This window comes from Cavia porcellus, unplaced genomic scaffold, assembly GCF_034190915.1.
Source record: "Cavia porcellus strain 051 isolate PalLab524CR breed Dunkin Hartley unplaced genomic scaffold, mCavPor4.1 scaffold_13, whole genome shotgun sequence".
NCBI classification, from domain to species: domain Eukaryota; kingdom Metazoa; phylum Chordata; class Mammalia; order Rodentia; family Caviidae; genus Cavia; species Cavia porcellus.
This window is the reverse complement of record NW_026947496.1, coordinates 41,695,648-41,706,321: the sequence shown is the minus strand read 5'-3', so window position 1 is coordinate 41,706,321 and position 10,674 is coordinate 41,695,648. Positions and strand designations below refer to the sequence as shown.

The 10,674-nt window shown below is 39.6% G+C and overlaps 1 long non-coding RNA gene across 1 annotated transcript in view; it reads left to right on the top strand.

The window, feature by feature from the left end:
• Positions 1 to 457: 457 nt before the first annotated feature.
• LOC134478546 (uncharacterized) overlaps positions 458 to 10,674 on the top strand; it is a 364,684-nt gene continuing 354,467 nt past the window's right edge. The window contains exon 1 of the long non-coding RNA XR_010051254.1: positions 458 to 2,420. This is a non-coding gene — a long non-coding RNA (uncharacterized LOC134478546). The remainder of the gene's footprint in view (positions 2,421 to 10,674) is intronic.

Sequence of the window (10,674 nt, the reverse complement as noted above, 5' to 3'; positions counted from 1 at the left end):
GATGATAAATAGGCAACTGGAAAAAAGATGTATGGAAGTTGTGATCAGGTCATAGGTAAGCAAGTTTAAGGGGTTCATCTGAGTCACAGGGGATTAAAGTTACAGTCTTATCAATGGTGACCTGAAGGACAGGTAGAGTTGTAAATGAGGGGCCCACTCTTAAACAAGACCATAAACAGAAAGCAAGATGTCGCGGAAAGTACAGAGTTATGGTGGGTGCTGGGAGAGTGTTTGCTGTGCTACATCCAGGAAGGATGTGGAGGGTCTGAGTGGGGGAGAGGTCTATTAAGGCAGAGAGAGAGAGAGAGAGAGAGAGAGAGAGAGAGAGAGAGAGAGAGAGAAGATGGAAAGGGCAAGTGGAGGGAGGAGAAAAGGAGGGAGCAGGTGGGGAGGAAGCAGGTGGGGAGGAAGCAGGTGGGGAGGGAGCCTGCAGGGGGAGCAGGTGAGGAGGGGACAGGTGAAGGGAGCTGAAGAAGAAGCAGGTGGAGAGGGAGCACACAGTAGGGGAGGGAACAGGCTGACAACTGTGTGGTTGTACCATCTGAAGGATCTTGTGAATTTACAGTTGGGACAACTGGGAGCCCCAGAGGATGAAGTTAGAAATGGAAAGTGTCTGGGGCTGGGAAAAGGGCTTCTCCCTAGGATACACTGCAGGATTAACTGGGAAAGTCTGGCAAGATTCCTGTCACCCTCTCCACACCCAGGACTGACCTGTGATGTCACAGGTCACAAGCAGGACTGAAGGTTTTACTGTTATCAATATATGTCCACTTTGGCTGCTCTGAACTGGAGCCCACTATTCCGCAGGGAGCAGAGCCACGAAGGGCTCACACTATCAAAGCAATCACCATGGGAGGCTTGGCCCCAGAGGCCAACTTCTGCCTCCTGAATCCTCCCTTCCCCTTGGCCAGAGGCTTAGTCACACTGGTGGGGCCCTCTACTTCCTTGTATGGCCAGAGAAGAGGAGCCAGAGAGTAACGCTGGGCAAACAGCTTGATCCCTGGGACTCCTCCAGTATCTGCACTGCTTTGGGCAGATTCCAAAGAGCAGACAAGCCAGGGAGAGAGAGACAAGGAGCACTAAAATAGCTTCCGGCTGCTTTCCTTGGGCTACAGAAGCAGAGGCTCTGCAGCAAGCTGGGTGGCGCATGGACTAGTTAGTGTGGACTGCAAGTACCCTACACCCCAGAAGTAGAGGCAAAACCAAGGTGGCAGGGGACCACAAATACTTCTTTGCTTAATGCAGTGAAGTAGAAAATACCCAGCAATTGCTCTGTGAAATTTACTTTAGCTACGTTGAATCTTGTTTTTGAGGCAGGGTTTCACTACATGGTTCAGGCTGGATTTGGACTCACTTTGTAGCCCAGGCTGGCCCCAGACTTACAGCAATCCTCCTGCCTCAGCCTCCTGAGTGGTATATTGAATCTTAAGTAAAATTCATTTCTTTATGTTATTAATTTTTAAAAAAATTTAGTTTGATTGAATTATAATTTAGTAACAGTGTTAAGAGCTTGCGGTTTAGCCCAGTGGTAGAGTCCAGTGTTTGCCTAGCATGGCCAAAGCTCTATATTCAGTGCCAGTACTACAAAGATAAAAGTTTTAAAATGATGTGAGGAAATGATACATCTGGTTTTTCTAGTCTCCCTTCCCCCACCATTGGCTCTTCTGTAGGATGCCCCTAGCTTGAAGCTAGAGCCAGGTCCCAGAGGACACACGGCAGGCTATGCAGAGCATGGTGCTCATCAGGGACAATGCCAGATTCCTCTACCAGGCCTCTCAAGTGTACCTCACCACCACAGCAGACCTCCGGATCTCAGGAAGCAGGCGGGGCTTTTCCTTTGCACAGTGTTTTCATGAGGGCCCCAGCCTGCATGCCTGCCATGAATATGGAATATTTTTCGGCAGTGCTGACTGACTGATTTCCATTTTTTAGAAATGGTGCTTAGACTCAAACCCAAGGTCCCAAGAATGTAAAGCCTGTGCTCTAACAACACCACATCATAGCCAGACCACTCCATTTTTCTTATATAGGAACTAACAAGCCTCTTTTTTTGTTATATTCCCTAGTGAGCAGATCAGAGCCAGAGCCCATTTTACTGGTTTATTGTATCTTTAAGACATTCAGGATTGGGGAAAAAAATGGCTGCTTGCTAGGAAGCTGGACAGAGAACCTCTCTGGGAAAAACAGCCCAGATGCTAGAATCTGACAACATAGAGAGGGCCAGATGATTGGAGAATGATTCTCACTAACCCAGGAGGAAACTGAAAGAAAAATAAAATTAGGAAGAGGAAGGAAAAGTGCAGGTGGAGGGCTGAAGCCTGAAATGCTCACTGAGACCCGTTCTGTGCTGTGCTGGGTGCACCGTGGAGACAGACGATTCAAGGTCATGCAGAAGCTGCGGCTGCCAATAACGGGAGCTGGTGAGTCCTGGGCCCTTGGTGGGAGGATGCGGTGCAGTGTGCAGTGGGGCCAAGGTAGAGAGCTTTATTGGCTCTTGGTGAGTGCTGGAAATTGGGTCCGCTGCATGGGAGACTGACTGGGAGACATCTTGGAGTAGGGCAGATCCCGGTGCTGCAGTGGTGTCAGTCAACCACCCCTAGCCCAGAGAGGACTTGTGGGAGCAGCTTGGGCTGAACCACGCCACTGGTCAGGAACCAATGGCCTGGGATGAAATTGTTCTGACCCTGTGATGTCCACCACAGCACAGCGTAAAGTGCTGAAAGCAGTCGCAGGTTGACTGCCTCAGAGGGGAGAGGCCAACCCACAGCATCCCTGAGCACCACCTTAGGTATCAGCAAACTACAGAGAGCAGCAAGCCCCCAGTCAGTATGCTTTAGAAAAACTGTAAGGAATACAGAGATGACCTGAGACCTCCTCCACACACCTGTCTGAAAGAAACCAGAAGCATGACAAGAGCAAAAGATAAGACAAAACCTCCAGCCGCTGACCCTGGGAAAATAAGCCCAGGGGAGGTAAATACAGAAGAGAACCAGTCCAGCAATCATGCAGTGTTAGCCACAACATCAGCAGACATAAAGAAATACATTCGTGACTTCATGGATGAACTTAAAACTGAAATTCTAACACAAGTGAGACAAGAAATAAAAAGGTTAATTAAAGAAATGCTAAGCCCCTTTTAAGAAAACCCAGAGGGAAGAAGGGAGGAACCCAGAAAAGGAAGAGAAACCTTTGGTGAAGAATATAAACAAAATCTAGAATACCTGAAACAGATCCAAAGAGACTACCAGGAAATTAAAAACTCCATTGAAAGCTGGCAAAATGCCTTGACAGAAACAAAAGTTAGCCTTTCAAACTTTGAAGAGAGATTTACAATGTGTGATCATGGAAAAAAAGACCTATTAAAAATAACAAGGAACCAAGAAATAACAATTCAAAGGCTAGAAGACGACAAGAGGATCTATAACTTAAGAATAAAAAACATAAGCAAAGAAGCAGGAGTAACCACAAAAGAATTACAAAGACTATTCACAGAAATAATTAAGGAAAACTTCCCAAGCATAGGAAAAAGAAATGATATCCAGATAAATGAGGCATATAGAACTCCAGCCACCTACAAACAAAACAGATCTACACCTAGACATATAATAATCAAGATTCCAGAAATCTACCACAAGAACAGAATATTAAAAACGGCCGGAGAAAAGAAGCAGATCACCTACAAAGGACAAATCATCAAAATAATGACAGATTTATCAACACAAACTATTAAATCGAGAAGAGCCTGGGGGGAAATAGTCCAAGTCCTGAAAGAAAATAACCTCCAACCAAGATTAATGTACCCTGAAAATCTCTCTCTCAAAATTAATGGAGAAACAAGATGTTTCAAGATGTGGGAGTTCATGACCACCAACCCAACCCTACAGAAAATACTGAAGGACATTCTAGATAGATAGAGAAATACCAGGATTCCAGCAACAGTGGCAAAGAGGCCTCAATGAACAAGGAGGACAGTGGAATGAAGGAGAAAAATGCACAAATAGTAGCAGAAAAATAGAATAGCAGAATTGAGGCAGAGAAGGTGGGCTATAATTTTTAACATAGCAAAATACACTAACAAGAAGAAACACAGGCAGAGTAGATTAGGAGGCAGGATGCATCAAGATGCTTTGAATAGAAAATATACTCAGCCTGAAAGAAGGTTAATAAACTGAAAGTCAAAGATGAGAAAATGAACCTCTAAGTGACAGGGAACCAGAGAGAAATAGGGACAACTCGTCCAGCAGCCGCAGATAGATTGGAAAGTTATGACACTTTTGTGCAGTGTAGAACTACAAAGCTAGAAGGAAGGGGAACCTTGTGGCTTTAGTAAGTAAAAGAGTACAGCTCAAGATCAACCTCAGGGGTAAAAAGGTTCAGCAACACTCGGATAGATAATGGGTTGCTCCCTTAATCTAAAAATTAAAGGAGTTATGGGACCCAAAATATACAAAGCATCCTGAGAAAGGGAAAGGAGAGGAATTGCCTAAAAAAGGAAGGCAGAGGACATTGTTAATAGTGTATCAGGATTTAAAAGCCACAGTAATCTTATCACTCTGCTTAGTTTATTTTGTTCAGGTCAGTCTATTCATACTAGATTTGAGGGCATAGATAGCTATTCCCAAAATAGCAAGCTACACCATTGTAACTATCCTTAATTTCCTATTAACTTAAACTGAAGCCCTGTATTACTTACATTGTGTTACTGTGATTGATCTTATTTGAAGTTGTTCTGTTAAACTGTTGTTTTGTCTTGACTGATTTTATTCAAATTTGGTATGCTTGATAATATTGAGTCTAAGAGTACAGGCAACCACTCTGAAGATTACAAGATGTAATAACATACCCATTACGGTTTGATTATTAACTGCTTTTGAAGTCCTACAATGTCTCCAAAGTTGTGTTTTTATTAAAATAGCTATGTAATGTTATGTTCAATTATTATATGTCTGATGATGTGGACAACTCTATTGAAAGTAACAAGAGAAATCATAGTAACTACTGTAGATCACCCAATATTGTGGTTTTATGTCTTTTTCATTTCATGTTTTTCTAAGAATTTGTTTTTTTGTCTTGTTATGATCTGATTTTCCCTATAATACAGAAAGGATAGATATACATGTAGAGATTCACACGTGGGGAGAATTTCTAAACAGTTTATAGGAACAGATTATATAATGCATGATGTAATGAACAGATACTCTGAAGAAGAGACACTAAGAAACCCAATGCTAATTCTGTAACATTATGATATAAAATCTAGCAATACTATTATTCACTGTTCAGAGTGATATTAGTCTAGTCTCTTAAGTTCAATTTTAGCATATGTAAAGATAAGGACAGCAACTATGAAGAGAATGAGGGACATTATGGCAGTCACTATTGACTTCCCCAATGTCTGGTCTTGAAGACCTAAAAAGCCTTCATCACGCTGTTATGATCAGATTAGTTCTATAATGTTCAGTATGTATTCACTGTGTGTGAAGACGGGGACAACTATTTGGAAGAAAATTAGAGACAATAAGACAGACAGTGAAGATCTTCAGTGGACTTGCTTTGAAATCAGTGTTTCTTAAAATTGTTTCCTTATGATCTGTTTTGTTCTGTTTTGGTATGTTTAATCTTACCCTCTTGAAGATACGGGCAATTCTTTTGAAGACAGCAAGAGGCATTATAGTAGCCATTGTTGATCACCTTGCATTTTGTTTTTACATCATATACTATGTCTATTCTTGTTTTATTCTTGTTTTGCTTTGTCACATTTGGTTTTATTCTCTTCAAACAAAGTAATAAGAACTGTAAGAGTAATAAAACCTAAAATGTGTAATTGTTATTACAAAAAAAGAGAGGAAAAGAAAGTGCTCTAAAGTGATGTATGTTTAAGTGTGTAAAACAGGTAACCATATTACCAAGTTTTGTTGGATAACTGACCAGAACTATTTGCAGTCTCACTGTTTAAATGTCCACTTTGTATGCTTTAATTTTGTAATTCGAACAGCGACTTCTAAGATGATAATATGTAATCAATGAACTAGTGATTTCTTACTATCTGCTTTTTTGAAATTCTGCATTAATTCTACCCTTTTTCTGTTTAAATAAAATCCTTTATAAAAAAAAGACATTCAGGATTTTCTCTGAGTGAGTTTTTGATAGGGAAAAATGCTTGAGTAACTTTTGTGTTTTGATGCTGCAGTGAAGTATAATTTTAAAATGTCAATTTCCTTGTGAGTTTCCTTGTGTTTTTATCTCTTCTACCCTGCCTCAATCATACTATAGTGATAGTTACATACTAATGTTCATAGAAATACAATTCACAATAGTCAAACTATGGAAACAGCCTAAATACCCACCATCAGACTGATGGATAAAGAAAATATGGTGTATATACACAGTAGACATTTTTCAGCCATAAAGAAAGATAGATTTGAGTCATTTGTAGAAAAGTGCCTGATCATACTAGACAATAATGTTAAGTGAAATAAATGAGACACAGAAGTTTAAATATCACAGGTGTTGTAGTTGTGTGTAGATGTCTTCAGAGCCTTCTCATCCTGTGCAAAAGCAGGGCAGGAGGTTTTGTGAGTGCCATCATTCTCCCTGGAGGAGGGGTGGCCTGTGACAATAAACAGATGAAGGGAGACTTTCTCTCCCCTGTCTTGCTCTTGTTGCTTTGCTGCCTTCTACTGCCGTGAAGTATTGCCTTTGTGCTATGCCCTGCTGCCTTCGAACCAGTTGATTGTGGACTGAAATGTCCATGAGCCGGGAGCTAAATATACCTTTCCATCCTTAATTTTGGGTGTTGGGTATTTTGTCTCAGTGAGAGAAAATTAACCAAGGCAGAGGGAAATCCAAAATGATCAAGATACTATATATATAGTATGCACCAGTTCCTTGAAACAGATGTAATTGTTCTGTATTGAAAAATACATCAAATGCCAACAGCAGCAAAAACAAAAACTAGGGGTGTACATGTGCACAATAGAATATTAAATTAACCATTAGATTTAGCTCAACATATTAAAACCCACAAAACTTGCTTCCAGCTCTTGTTACTGTCTTGTAAGCTCTTGCGACAAAGGATGTGGTCTGTAGTCTTCATCTGGCACCTGACAGATGTTGGGCCATGCAGAATCTAAATCCTGCCCCCAGCTCAGTTCACAGACTGCATTTAAACACGATTCTCTGGAGGATTTTTACACAGAGTAAAATTTGAGAAGCACTTGAATCACATATGCATCACTGATTACAAATTGATCAAAGGTTTTAAAAGGAGAGCCTAACTTTTAATTAATAATTGTAGCTATCGACAGCCATTACCTTGTATTATTCCCATCCTATTTGACACAGGCATCTGACATTTGTGTTTTTTCTTGTTACCACACGATGGCGCCAGAACTCTACTAAATATGTAATGGACCTGGAAGTGTTAGGGCGCTCTCAATGGTCACCCCGGTTCCCAATTAAGAGATTAGCAGAGAATAAATAATTCCCTTAAAGAATGATATTGTTTTCTCAGGAATTACTTTTTTTCACACTGCTTATACGTCTCCATGAGGTGATGTGTCCTTTTATCTGAATACAATGTACATTCTTTTATGTAGTGTGTACTTCAAACAAATTGTAGCTAATTTACAAGAATTCATTCTCTTTAGAATGTCAAGAACTACAGAGCCATCTCTAGAATCAGTATTTTCGAGCACCTATATTAAAATTAAAAACTCTTGCTGTATATATTTGATGATATAGATAACTGATTTTTTCTTTTATTTGCTGTTTCGTAAGTATTCTTTTTTCCTTTGCTGGCTTACAGTTTCATTAACACACACAGGTATAACTGACACACAATAAGCCTCACAAGATTACAGCTTAGAGGCAAGGAGTGGTAGAGTTATACTGAATATGTGTGTTTAACTTTAGAAGAGCTAGACTGATTTCCAAAATGGTTGTACCAGTATGAGAGTCTCAGTTATGGGTATGTGCTCAGATCACATTGGTGAAAAACCTGTTTAAACCTTTTGCATATTTTTAAAATGAGTTATCTCTTTCTTATTATTGAATTGTAGAATAGGTGTAAAATTGCAGACAAATCCTTTGCATGTATTATCTAAGAAAATTTTGTAGATGAATCCTTTGTATGTCATATCTAAGAAAATTTTGCCTAGCCATGTAGTATAGAATTACATGTTTATATGTCATATCTGATAAAATTTTGCATAGCCAGTTTCATTAACATTTCTGTATATATGTGGGGTAGGGATTAGGTTTCATTTTTAAAAATATGCAATGCATGTGCTGCATTGTTCTGAAACATTTGTTGAAAATATTGTCCTTTTTTGCTTGATTGGCCTTATGTCTGTATTGCAAAGCCACTGACCGTGTGAGTATGAGTGTTCCTATCATTGATCCAGGTGCCTATCCTTTCCTCAACTCCACATTCTCTTGGGTACTTTAGCATTTATAGTAGGCCTCGAAATATAGTGGTGTGAATTCTACTACATTGTCTCTTTAACTGGGTCATGCCACGTTTTGAAGCTATCACAGTGATAACTTTCCAAGGAAGTTTGGTGATAGTTTAAATTAACTTTGTGTGTTCTTCTTCATTGGCTTTGTTCATTTATAGGTTAAAACCAGTGAAGCTTTTTCACTGAATTTTAAATTCTACCTACCCTGATGCATCACAATTTTGTGTGCCAATTAGAAAGAAAAGCTGGGCATGGTGACTCGTGCCTGTAATTCCAGTAATTGGGAGGCTGAGGCAGGAGGATTTCTTTGAGTTCAAGGCCAGCCTGGGCTACAAAGTGAGTTCAAAGCCAGCCTGAACTGCACAGTGAGACCCTGTCTCAAAACATCAAAGGGGTGGGGAGGAGGCGGGGAGAAAAAGAAAGCCTCTGGTTGTGCTACTCATCTTGAGTTGAAGATATTAAAATGTTAAAAGTGTTTTTCATATTTCAAATGGGAATTGCCAAAAAATTATGAAGATGACAGGCAGTGTATGATGGCTTCATTGTCCTCAGATACGCAGAAAACTTCTTTGACTCCATGAATGTACTTCAGCTAAAACTCTAGCAGAGAGAGAACTAGCAAATGTATCTTTTTGTTCAGGGACAAACATGCACAATACCTGGTGTTGTCTTTACCGTTCAGTTTGTTTGGTTTTCGTTCTTAGAAGCATCTTGATTGACCTCACTCTGTATAAAATGCCTGCCCCACTGGCAGCGTATTTTAAGTGCTCTCTTCTTTTTGGGTTCAGATCTGGTTGCACCATTGAATTTGACTTTGGGCTGGTTCACTAACCTCTATCAGGGCTACTTCATGAAATCAGTCTGCTTATCAAATGAAAGATTCATCAACTTCTTACTTAGGATGCAAGTGATCTTGTAAGGATTTTAGGATAATAGTCTTATAAACAGAGCTGAAGCTGGTTCAGCACAGCCTATATGTCAAGCATCAGTCCACACAGTTCGTGTGTATTTTCTTATTTAATCCTCATCACATTCTCGTAAGATAGGACTTTCAGTCCCTGATTTTATTGCCGAAAGCCAGAGATGTTAGTAACTTTCAAGTGGTCACAGTAGTAATGGAGAAGCCAAGAGCCAGGTGAATATTCCAGAGCCTAAAGATTCTAAACTGTCACATTATAGGGAAGACTTTCATTACCCTGAATTACTATTTTTTCTTTTCCTTTGCCTACATCTCCCTATCTATGGGCATGTGTATCAATCATTTGCATTTTTCATTCTCAAAACACTATACCCTTTCTCCTTCTTGTAGACTTATTCCCTGTGTTATGTCAGCAGCTTCATAAATTCAGGTTTACCAAGTTTCTTGATTGCATGATTTTCTCTTGTGTTTGATTTAGTCTTGTTTTGTTATCATGGCCCTAGTAGCAAAAGGTCATATTATATATCATAATCTGTCTATCTATCTATCTCTCTATCCCTTATATCCTAGGCATGTAGTAGGCTATACTTTCTAGATTTGTGTAAGTAAATGTCACATTTGTGTAAGTTAATGTTATGATTATCATGAAATGATGAAATTAACAATGCATTTCTCAGAAGATACTCTTTGGGTTGAGATGTAGCTCCATGGCAGAGTGATTACCTAGCATGCATAGTCTCTAGATTTTAGCTCTAGCATCATAAATAAAAGGTATTCCTGTCATTAAGTGACACAAGGTCTTACTATACAGTTCAGGTTGGCCTCAAACTCACAGTGATCCTCCTGCTTCACCCTCCTAAGTGCTGGGGTTGCAGATCAGTGTCACTAGACGTGGTGCAAAAAACTTTTTAAGCAGGAAATAATTTCTACAGTCACGACTTTATTATATTAAATTCATAGTGTTGGTCCATTTATAAACATTGGACAATAATATTTTTCTTCAGAATCTTAAAATTCAAATTTATGGTTCTAAAGTGAGCTATTTCCTAGCACAGATGGTGTTGTACAATTAAAAAATGAGTGGTTATTGATTATGATGTAGGTTGAGACTCTCTTCTATAATATTGGCAATAATGTTACTGAATGGCTCCCATTATGCATCTGGTCAACTGAGATATAAAGATAATTACAAAGTCTTTGATGTTTTGTAATCATATTTAACCCACATGACATTGAACTCGGAATGATTAGACAGTAATATTCTTGAGCAGTACTGGCATAAATGTGTGTGTGTGA